The following is a 9,568-nucleotide window of genomic DNA, read 5'->3' on the forward strand; positions in this document are numbered from 1 at the left end:
GTCAAAAGAAACTCAATGGCACAATCGTAATTATTTTGAAATGAGATTTTTATAAAAATAAATCAGATTTTTTTTTTCTCTCTCTCTCTCTCTCCCCTCTCTCTCACGTGCACAGCAGCAGCCCGCCACATTTTGGCCGGCCGTTCTCTCATCTGGCCATCGATGATGACGGGGCCGGTACCGAAATGACCGGGGCATCATGTAATAACCCAAAACAAAATATCTAAAAAGTAAGGATAATATCTTCTAGTAAAAAGACTATTTTGCCCTCGCATTATTTAATAGGGGGAAAATTGACTTTTTGATCGAGAAAGAATTTGGCAATTCCGCTTATGCCGTTGCGTAGAGCACGGCGAAACGAGTTCATAGACACGGAGTAGACCCGAATCGGAGCTGTAACAAAGAAGATATGGTCTAAATACCGCGAAGGGCAAAACGGTAATTTGGAAAAAAGTCAGATTTTTATCCCTTCTCTCTCCTCTCCCCCGTCAGTTTTCTCTCTCTCTCCTCTCTCCCTCTCCCGTCGCACCCAGCTGTGCGATGCTTCGACGTCTAGGCGACGGTCCGGCCACCACAGGCCGAGCTGATCTCCGCCGTGGGCACCGTCGGCTCCACCTCCCTCTCGGCGTCACGACTTGACCATCATCCACCCTTGGGTCGCCCGGAGTTGATCGGAAAGTCATGATTTCCGACGGATGTTCACCCGAGTTCACCCGATCTTCCAGCTCGAATTTCTCCTTCGTTTCTCCACCAAATCAATCGAGTAAGGTATGGTTTCTCAGCTATTTTTCGTGTTCTAGCTGATGGATGTATGGGTTTCGATCGATTTTAGCTCTAAAGCGATCAATTTTCGACTTGAAATCTGGCCGAAACTTCGGCCGCCGAGATCTACTGTTTATGGTCACTTTTTGGGGTATGTCCAAGAACAAAACTGACTCCAAATGGGGTTTTTTTACCCAGGATAGGAGTTTGGAGTCTTAGTTCCGAGATTTTTCTGCCACCCGGTATCGCTTTAGACACCCGATTCTGCCCGCGCGTGCTGGGGCGCGTGGGCGAGGGTGGTGAAGTAATTCTGTGCAGTTTTGTGATCCTCGTGTCGTCACGAGCGCGTAGGATTTCGCGGATCTCGATTCGGAGTCCGTTTGAGCCCCGAACGGATTTTCCATATCGTGCGATCCGTGGGTGCAGTGTCGTCAAATCGTCGGATCACGCTGAATTTTGGATATGTCGGTCTACATGATTTCAGGATCGTGTAGGATTCGACGGATTGCGAATCGGAGTCCCGGATACTCCGAAATCGCGAACCCTGGGGCTAGGGTTTAGATTTTAAGCGATAACGCGATTTTGGCTAATCCGACCATCCGTTTCGGACCAAACTCGCAGAACATGGTTCCTTCTCTGTAAGGAACCTTCAGAGGAGCCCAGATTGGCCATCGGAGACCGCAAACCCACGGGGTCCCGGATCAGCCGATCTGGATGTTTATCGCTTAGTAAGGCTTCGGGTCTTTTAAGGCCGTTCTAACTGTCTAAAAAGCTAATGTCGGCATAAGAGTACTTTAAAATGAGTGCACGTATTTCTAGAAGCCGGGGGCAGGGTGTTTAATTTAATTCTTTTTATTCAGCAGTTTATTGATTTATTATTCATGGATAATCAGGCACCAGAGGTTCAGTCGACCTGCAGGAGGGACCTTCGAGGGGTCCAATTAGCTCGGACCATCAGTGAGTGGACTTTCTTTCATAAATGATTTTATATGCATGATATCATAAATGAATTATATAAATGAGATTACTTAAGTGATTTTTATAATGATTTTATACAAATAAGCTTTTACAAATCAGTTTATATGGGTTAATGTCATTATTTGATATGGAAGAAGTTTTATGAACTATTCATTTCGAACGTGATTTGTGCTGTACAATACTTTGATTTACGTGTTGTTCAGTTACTGAAGCTCAGTAATATAAAAAGCAGAGTTTGAGAACTTTATCAGAGGAGATAGCAGTTAAAGTTCAGTTTCACAAAAAGGCAGTGAGTTATTAGATTTTTCTAAAAATAGTTTATTTTAGAACCACCATGTACCCACCCTTTACTTGGTGATTACCCAGAGTTGGACCGATGTCTACGGACATCCAGTCCAATTTCAGTTTATGTCAGTGCACTTGACTTTGCCTCACGAGTTACGGGGACGCTCGGACCGTGAGTGCCAGGATTTGCGGCTCGGCAGACTTGGTGTCCCGAGACCTGCCAGGATTGCGGCTCGGCTGACTCTGTGTCCCCGAGACCTGCCAGGATTGCGGATCAGGCTGACTACGGTCCCCTGCATCCTGCCAGAGCGACTCGAGCTGACTTGGTGTCATCGAGGAATCTGCCGGCAGATCAGGCTGATCATAGTCCCCTGATTTCGCCAGTTTGCGGCTCGGGTAGACTGCGTGGCGCCCGAGACCTGCCAGGGGAATTGACGGATATGACAGGGGTACAAATAGGCCGTAGAAGTGCGTAGGATCCACCACCGGGCCATCCCTAGCTTCCGCGCCACCAAGTGAGGTAGAGTTTTGTGGAAAAGTTCTTGAAACTCTGTGAACTTTAGAAAATGCTCTGATATATAGTTTTAATGGAAAACTGGAGTTGGTGAATACTTGGTTATTCTATTATGGCAGTTGGTGTGGATTTTTTGATTGTTTAACAGGTGGAAAAATTTGGGTTCGGTCAAAATACAGGGGAGGCTCTGCCGAAATTTCGGCAGAAGTCTAAGGGAGAATTTAAAAAGAATTTGAAACAAGAAGGGTAAAAAGGTCCTTTTGTGCCCGACATTCGCCAGGTGTCGGACACGCACAGGACTTGGCTCGAATTCCAAAGTGGAAATTGGGTCGGGTCCTGTCAATTTGGTATCAGAGCATAGGTTTTACTTCCTGTAGACTTCGCACTCTGTGCATTCTTGTTTCCTTCTCAAGTTGGGCCCAAATGGTGGTGGTATCCGTAGGGAACTTAGACAGCTACCCCGACGTAAGGGGATGAGATTCCCAAGTTGGACAGGAACTGCATCGGTGTCTGAACCGGTAGAGTAATCGGTTGTTAGAGGCTCGTCAGGAGCCGTATTTTACTGTACTTAGTAGACAGGGAGATCCAAACATCCAGTAGACCTTGGAGTTATTAGCTCAGGCCTTAGTCAGCCAGAGATCCATCCGTGAGACAGGTAAATCCAGTAAAAAGGAGTGAGAGTTATAAATTGGGATAATGGTGGTATCTAGTAGTAAAAAGAGGATTAAATTGAAGGAATAGAGTAGATCGTGGAAGTTCTGGTTACTCCACAGAAGAGTAGAGTATTGATGGAATTTGGTTAAGAAACGATACTGGAATCCTTTGACTCGTATGAGACAAGCATTTTTAGAGCCGAATGTGATAGTCAGTTTTGTCTACAAGTATGCAAAAGGTGTGGAGGCGGAAATTTTTGCAGCCAAATAGGGGTAATGATTGGACCCGAAAATGAGAAAAAAAAAAAGAAAAAAAAAGAAAAGAAAGTTTCACGTATGGTGTTCTACCAATAGAGATTGGGAAGTAAGAGATAGTACCTAGTTGCGATAAGGTTAAAAGCCTCCATCCGAGATATTGTGATCAGTTAGTAGTTAGTTAACTTTGGAACCATGGTGATGTCTGCCCCAGCCAGATGATGGGCCACCATGGGGTGCACTTTATGCGCAGTATTGGGATATAGGTAATACTAATCAGGAAGAATTTAAGAGAGGTAACTACAGTGGTGATTACGGTTTCCAATCACCGAATGGCCGCAAGTATAGAGGCTGTCAACCTGAATTTAGTTTCAGTAAAGATACCAGCCAGAATAGTAGTATTGGAAATCGTTCTGGGGCCGGTGTAGCTAGAAGTAATGAAAGACAGCTGTTGCTAGGCTCTAACAGGAGAAGTTGCCTTAATGTGTCAGGTATGGCAGGTATCGTTCCGGGCCCTGCTAGTGAGGTACAGCTGGAGGATATTATTTTCAAAAAGGGTTGTCGCTGTTTCTTCAGCATAAAAAGATTATTACTGCAGCGAAACAAGTAAGCAAGGTTAATCACAGGAAACACCACAGTCTATGGAGGCTCTGTTTCGTGGTGGGCCCAGATCAGTGTGGCTAGTTGAGGAAGCAGTCAGCTGAAGGGATGTAGTAACAGTTTTAAACCTGTAGATAGACAGTATAACCTGCCTCAGTAGGAAACATAAGCCTTATTTATTGCAGTTACAGATTGAATTTCCCTTCGGCATGGTTGACTGGAGGTCATCTTAGGGTTGAATTGATTTGATTAGATACCGTGTCGCAGAGTTACCTTCCATTGGGGAATTGGGTTTATTCTTGAGTTCACTCCAGGAATGGAGCTTATTTCTTGGGTGAAGTACAAAAATGACACCAATAAGTTGAAGGAGTTAAAGACTCAATGGTAGGAATTGATAGCGAAGAGGGCCATTCAGCTTAGTGTTGTTCTTTATTGAGGTGTTCTAGTGTTATTTAAGGAAGGGGATATCATCATGAAGTTATGCACGGACTCAAGGTAGCTGGATAAGATTACAGCACGGAACTAGGCGTCTATGGTTTCACAGTAAGGAATTGTTTAATAAGCTAAGGAGTGCTAAGAGATTTTCTAACAAGTGACTTGAGGCTTAAATAGCTCCAGTAACGAGTTAGAAAGGAGTCTGTACTTAAAACAGCGTGTTGAATGAGGTATGGGGACTCTGAGTTCCTGGTCATACTACAAAGAATTAAGGGATGTGCCAGTAGTATTTTGGACCTCCGTGAGCAGAATGTTTGGGTGGTGTTGAGATCGCCTCATGATCGCGTAGCTAGATAACCTTTGAGTGTATTCGTAGAAACAGAAGGCACATGTGAAGTATTTAGACATTGGGTGGCGAACTCTAAGAAGGCAGTAACTTTATGCCAGGCTTAGCAAAAGTGCATGTTGAAGGAACAAAGTGAGTTTCTTGGGACACATGATTTCAGATAAAAGTATTTTGTTAATCCTCAAAGATTGAAGCAGTAGCAAATTTGGACCAGTCAGTGCTACTGAGATACAGAGTTTTCTAGGTAAGTCGATTCTTACTGTCGCCCTGTAGAAAGGTTATCCACCATGGCGACACTGTTCATCCTTTAGAAAAGAAAGAAGTTAAATTGGTGTGGTCAGATCAGTGTGAAGAGGATGATGTTAAACTTAAGAACAGGCCAACCACTACTTCGATTTCAGCACTGCAGGAGGTTAGGGAGAACTTGGTATGCTACAGTATTATTTGTCGTAAGAACTGAGGTTTGTGTAGATGCAGTATGGTAGAGTGAGTGCTTATGTATCTCAACAACGGAAGAAGTATAAATCGAAGCATTCTATTTATGATTTGGAACAGGCCACAGTAAGTCTGGCTTAGTAAGGTTGGTGGCCGTCTTTTATGAAGAATTATGCAAGATCCTTACAGATCATAAGAGGTTACCAAATTTCTTTATACAAGAAGAAGAAAACTTGAGACGGAGAAAATGGTCAGAGGATATAGATACACTCAGTATGGAATTCTCAGGAAGAAGTGGCTTATCTCCGAAGGAGATGGATTATCAGTGATAGTAAGACAAAAAGTTGAGTTGGATACGAATAATCAGAAAGCACTGTTAATGACTTGTCAAGGAAAATCAGTACTAATGAACTCGAATATTTGCAGGTTAATTTCAGGATCCTGATTTGATTCCTACGAGTAAAAGGTTGAATTATATGACATGAAAAGCAAAGGTTCAAAATAGAGATCTTACAAGGAGCTTCTTATGATGAAAGGAACAATAGAACTTAGCAGCAAGGAATAGCCCCGCGACAAGAATCAACAAGGTTCTTGCAATCACTTTCGAGTTCTGAAAGGAAGCAAGAGGAGCTTACGATGGATTTTGTGTTCAGCCTCCTTGAACATAGAGGAAGCAGGGTGGGGTGTAGGAAATTACGGATCGATTCAGTAAGTCTGTATATGTTCCGCAGGTGAGAACCGAGTATAGTCTGAACAAACTGGTAAGAATTTTCATAGATAAAGTCTTACGACGCTATGGAATACCAGTCCCTACGGTTTAGATCAAGAAATCCAGGCTATGTTCCAGTCGGACTCAGCTAAAAGAAGCTTTTGGGCCTTGATTATAGTTTAATACCGCAATTCACTCTAGACAGATGACCATCTTAAGAAAATGACTCAAATTGTGGAAAGGTTATTGAGATATAATCTACTACAGTTTCAGAATGATTTGAGTGAAAAGATGCTGGTTTGGGAGTATGCCTTAAGTGACAGTTGTTGGATTTCCTCGGATTACAAATCTAAAATTTGCTATTGGTATCTATAACTGAGATGTTTCCAATAGATGCCTTACACGAGGCATAGTATGGATCACCCAAGTATGAAGATGGAATGTTAAGCAAGGTTCATTGAAATCTGAAAGTATTGTAGGAAATAAAGAACCTGTTTGGATTAAGCAGAAAAAGACTCAAGTAACCCAGGATTGGCAAGAAATTATGCAGATACTAGAAGAAGGATCTTCAATTAAGTATTTTCGATATTTATCGCCTGAGGAAGGTGAAATGAGATTTAAGGAAGCAAGGGAGCCAAATCCTAGATGTATCGGACCCAATGAGAATATAGAATGTGTGGGAAACAAGCGGTTCAGATTGAAATAGAAAGTGTCCAGCTTTTAGTAACACATGCTGTGTAATAACTTAAGTTGCAGATATAGGTGCAGTCCTTCCCCCTCTTTAAACGACAAGGAGGTAAATTTCGAGGACGAAATTTTTATAAGGGGGGTAGATTGTAATAACCCAAAACAAAATATCTAAAAAGTAAGGATAATATCTTCTAGTAAAAAGACTATTTTGCCCTCGCATTATTTAATAGGGGGAAAATTGACTTTTTGATCGAGAAAGAATTTGGCAATTCCGCTTATGCCGTTGCGTAGAGCACGGCGAAACGAGTTCATAGACACGGAGTAGACCCGAATCGGAGCTGTAACAAAGAAGATATGGTCTAAATACCGCGAAGGGCAAAACGGTAATTTGGAAAAAAGTCAGATTTTTATCCCTTCTCTCTCCTCTCCCCCGTCAGTTTTCTCTCTCTCTCCTCTCTCCCTCTCCCGTCGCACCCAGCTGTGCGATGCTTCGACGTCTAGGCGACGGTCCGGCCACCACAGGCCGAGCTGATCTCCGCCGTGGGCACCGTCGGCTCCACCTCCCTCTCGGCGTCACGACTTGACCATCATCCACCCTTGGGTCGCCCGGAGTTGATCGGAAAGTCATGATTTCCGACGGATGTTCACCCGAGTTCACCCGATCTTCCAGCTCGAATTTCTCCTTCGTTTCTCCACCAAATCAATCGAGTAAGGTATGGTTTCTCAGCTATTTTTCGTGTTCTAGCTGATGGATGTATGGGTTTCGATCGATTTTAGCTCTAAAGCGATCAATTTTCGACTTGAAATCTGGCCGAAACTTCGGCCGCCGAGATCTACTGTTTATGGTCACTTTTTGGGGTATGTCCAAGAACAAAACTGACTCCAAATGGGGTTTTTTACCCAGGATAGGAGTTTGGAGTCTTAGTTCCGAGATTTTTCTGCCACCCGGTATCGCTTTAGACACCCGATTCTGCCCGCGCGTGCTGGGGCGCGTGGGCGAGGGTGGTGAAGTAATTCTGTGCAGTTTTGTGATCCTCGTGTCGTCACGAGCGCGTAGGATTTCGCGGATCTCGATTCGGAGTCCGTTTGAGCCCCGAACGGATTTTCCATATCGTGCGATCCGTGGGTGCAGTGTCGTCAAATCGTCGGATCACGCTGAATTTTGGATATGTCGGTCTACATGATTTCAGGATCGTGTAGGATTCGACGGATTGCGAATCGGAGTCCCGGATACTCCGAAATCGCGAACCCTGGGGCTAGGGTTTAGATTTTAAGCGATAACGCGATTTTGGCTAATCCGACCATCCGTTTCGGACCAAACTCGCAGAACATGGTTCCTTCTCTGTAAGGAACCTTCAGAGGAGCCCAGATTGGCCATCGGAGACCGCAAACCCACGGGGTCCCGGATCAGCCGATCTGGATGTTTATCGCTTAGTAAGGCTTCGGGTCTTTTAAGGCCGTTCTAACTGTCTAAAAAGCTAATGTCGGCATAAGAGTACTTTAAAATGAGTGCACGTATTTCTAGAAGCCGGGGGCAGGGTGTTTAATTTAATTCTTTTTATTCAGCAGTTTATTGATTTATTATTCATGGATAATCAGGCACCAGAGGTTCAGTCGACCTGCAGGAGGGACCTTCGAGGGGTCCAATTAGCTCGGACCATCAGTGAGTGGACTTTCTTTCATAAATGATTTTATATGCATGAGTTATATCATAAATGAATTATATAAATGAGATTACTTAAGTGATTTTTATAATGATTTTATACAAATAAGCTTTTACAAATCAGTTTATATGGGTTAATGTCATTATTTGATATGGAAGAAGTTTTATGAACTATTCATTTCGAACGTGATTTGTGCTGTACAATACTTTGATTTACGTGTTGTTCAGTTACTGAAGCTCAGTAATATAAAAAGCAGAGTTTGAGAACTTTATCAGAGGAGATAGCAGTTAAAGTTCAGTTTCACAAAAAGGCAGTGAGTTATTAGATTTTTCTAAAAATAGTTTATTTTAGAACCACCATGTACCCACCCTTTACTTGGTGATTACCCAGAGTTGGACCGATGTCTACGGACATCCAGTCCAATTTCAGTTTATGTCAGTGCACTTGACTTTGCCTCACGAGTTACGGGGACGCTCGGACCGTGAGTGCCAGGATTTGCGGCTCGGCAGACTTGGTGTCCCGAGACCTGCCAGGATTGCGGCTCGGCTGACTCTGTGTCCCCGAGACCTGCCAGGATTGCGGATCAGGCTGACTACGGTCCCCTGCATCCTGCCAGAGCGACTCGAGCTGACTTGGTGTCATCGAGGAATCTGCCGGCAGATCAGGCTGATCATAGTCCCCTGATTTCGCCAGTTTGCGGCTCGGGTAGACTGCGTGGCGCCCGAGACCTGCCAGGGGAATTGACGGATATGACAGGGGTACAAATAGGCCGTAGAAGTGCGTAGGATCCACCACCGGGCCATCCCTAGCTTCCGCGCCACCAAGTGAGGTAGAGTTTTGTGGAAAAGTTCTTGAAACTCTGTGAACTTTAGAAAATGCTCTGATATATAGTTTTAATGGAAAACTGGAGTTGGTGAATACTTGGTTATTCTATTATGGCAGTTGGTGTGGATTTTTTGATTGTTTAACAGGTGGAAAAATTTGGGTTCGGTCAAAATACAGGGGAGGCTCTGCCGAAATTTCGGCAGAAGTCTAAGGGAGAATTTAAAAAGAATTTGAAACAAGAAGGGTAAAAAGGTCCTTTTGTGCCCGACATTCGCCAGGTGTCGGACACGCACAGGACTTGGCTCGAATTCCAAAGTGGAAATTGGGTCGGGTCCTGTCACATCATCCTCTTCCAACCCCAGCCAGGTACCAAAATGACCGAGGTTACTAGGTGCAGCCACAGACTAAATGTTAGTC

The 9,568-nt window shown here is 44.0% G+C and overlaps 2 long non-coding RNA genes across 2 annotated transcripts; both read left to right on the forward strand.

Moving 5' to 3' along the window:
- LOC109948955 lies at positions 641-2,702 on the forward strand. Its single transcript, XR_002271433.1, has 3 exons — positions 641-768; positions 1,656-1,719; positions 2,485-2,702. It is a non-coding gene; the product is annotated as an uncharacterized LOC109948955 (long non-coding RNA).
- On the forward strand, positions 7,248-9,312 carry LOC109948954. The gene is made up of 3 exons (XR_002271432.1): positions 7,248-7,375; positions 8,262-8,325; positions 9,095-9,312. It is a non-coding gene; the product is annotated as an uncharacterized LOC109948954 (long non-coding RNA).

The sequence above is a fragment of the Prunus persica genome, chromosome G4, assembly GCF_000346465.2.
Source record: "Prunus persica cultivar Lovell chromosome G4, Prunus_persica_NCBIv2, whole genome shotgun sequence".
Taxonomy (NCBI): Eukaryota; Viridiplantae; Streptophyta; class Magnoliopsida; order Rosales; family Rosaceae; genus Prunus; species Prunus persica.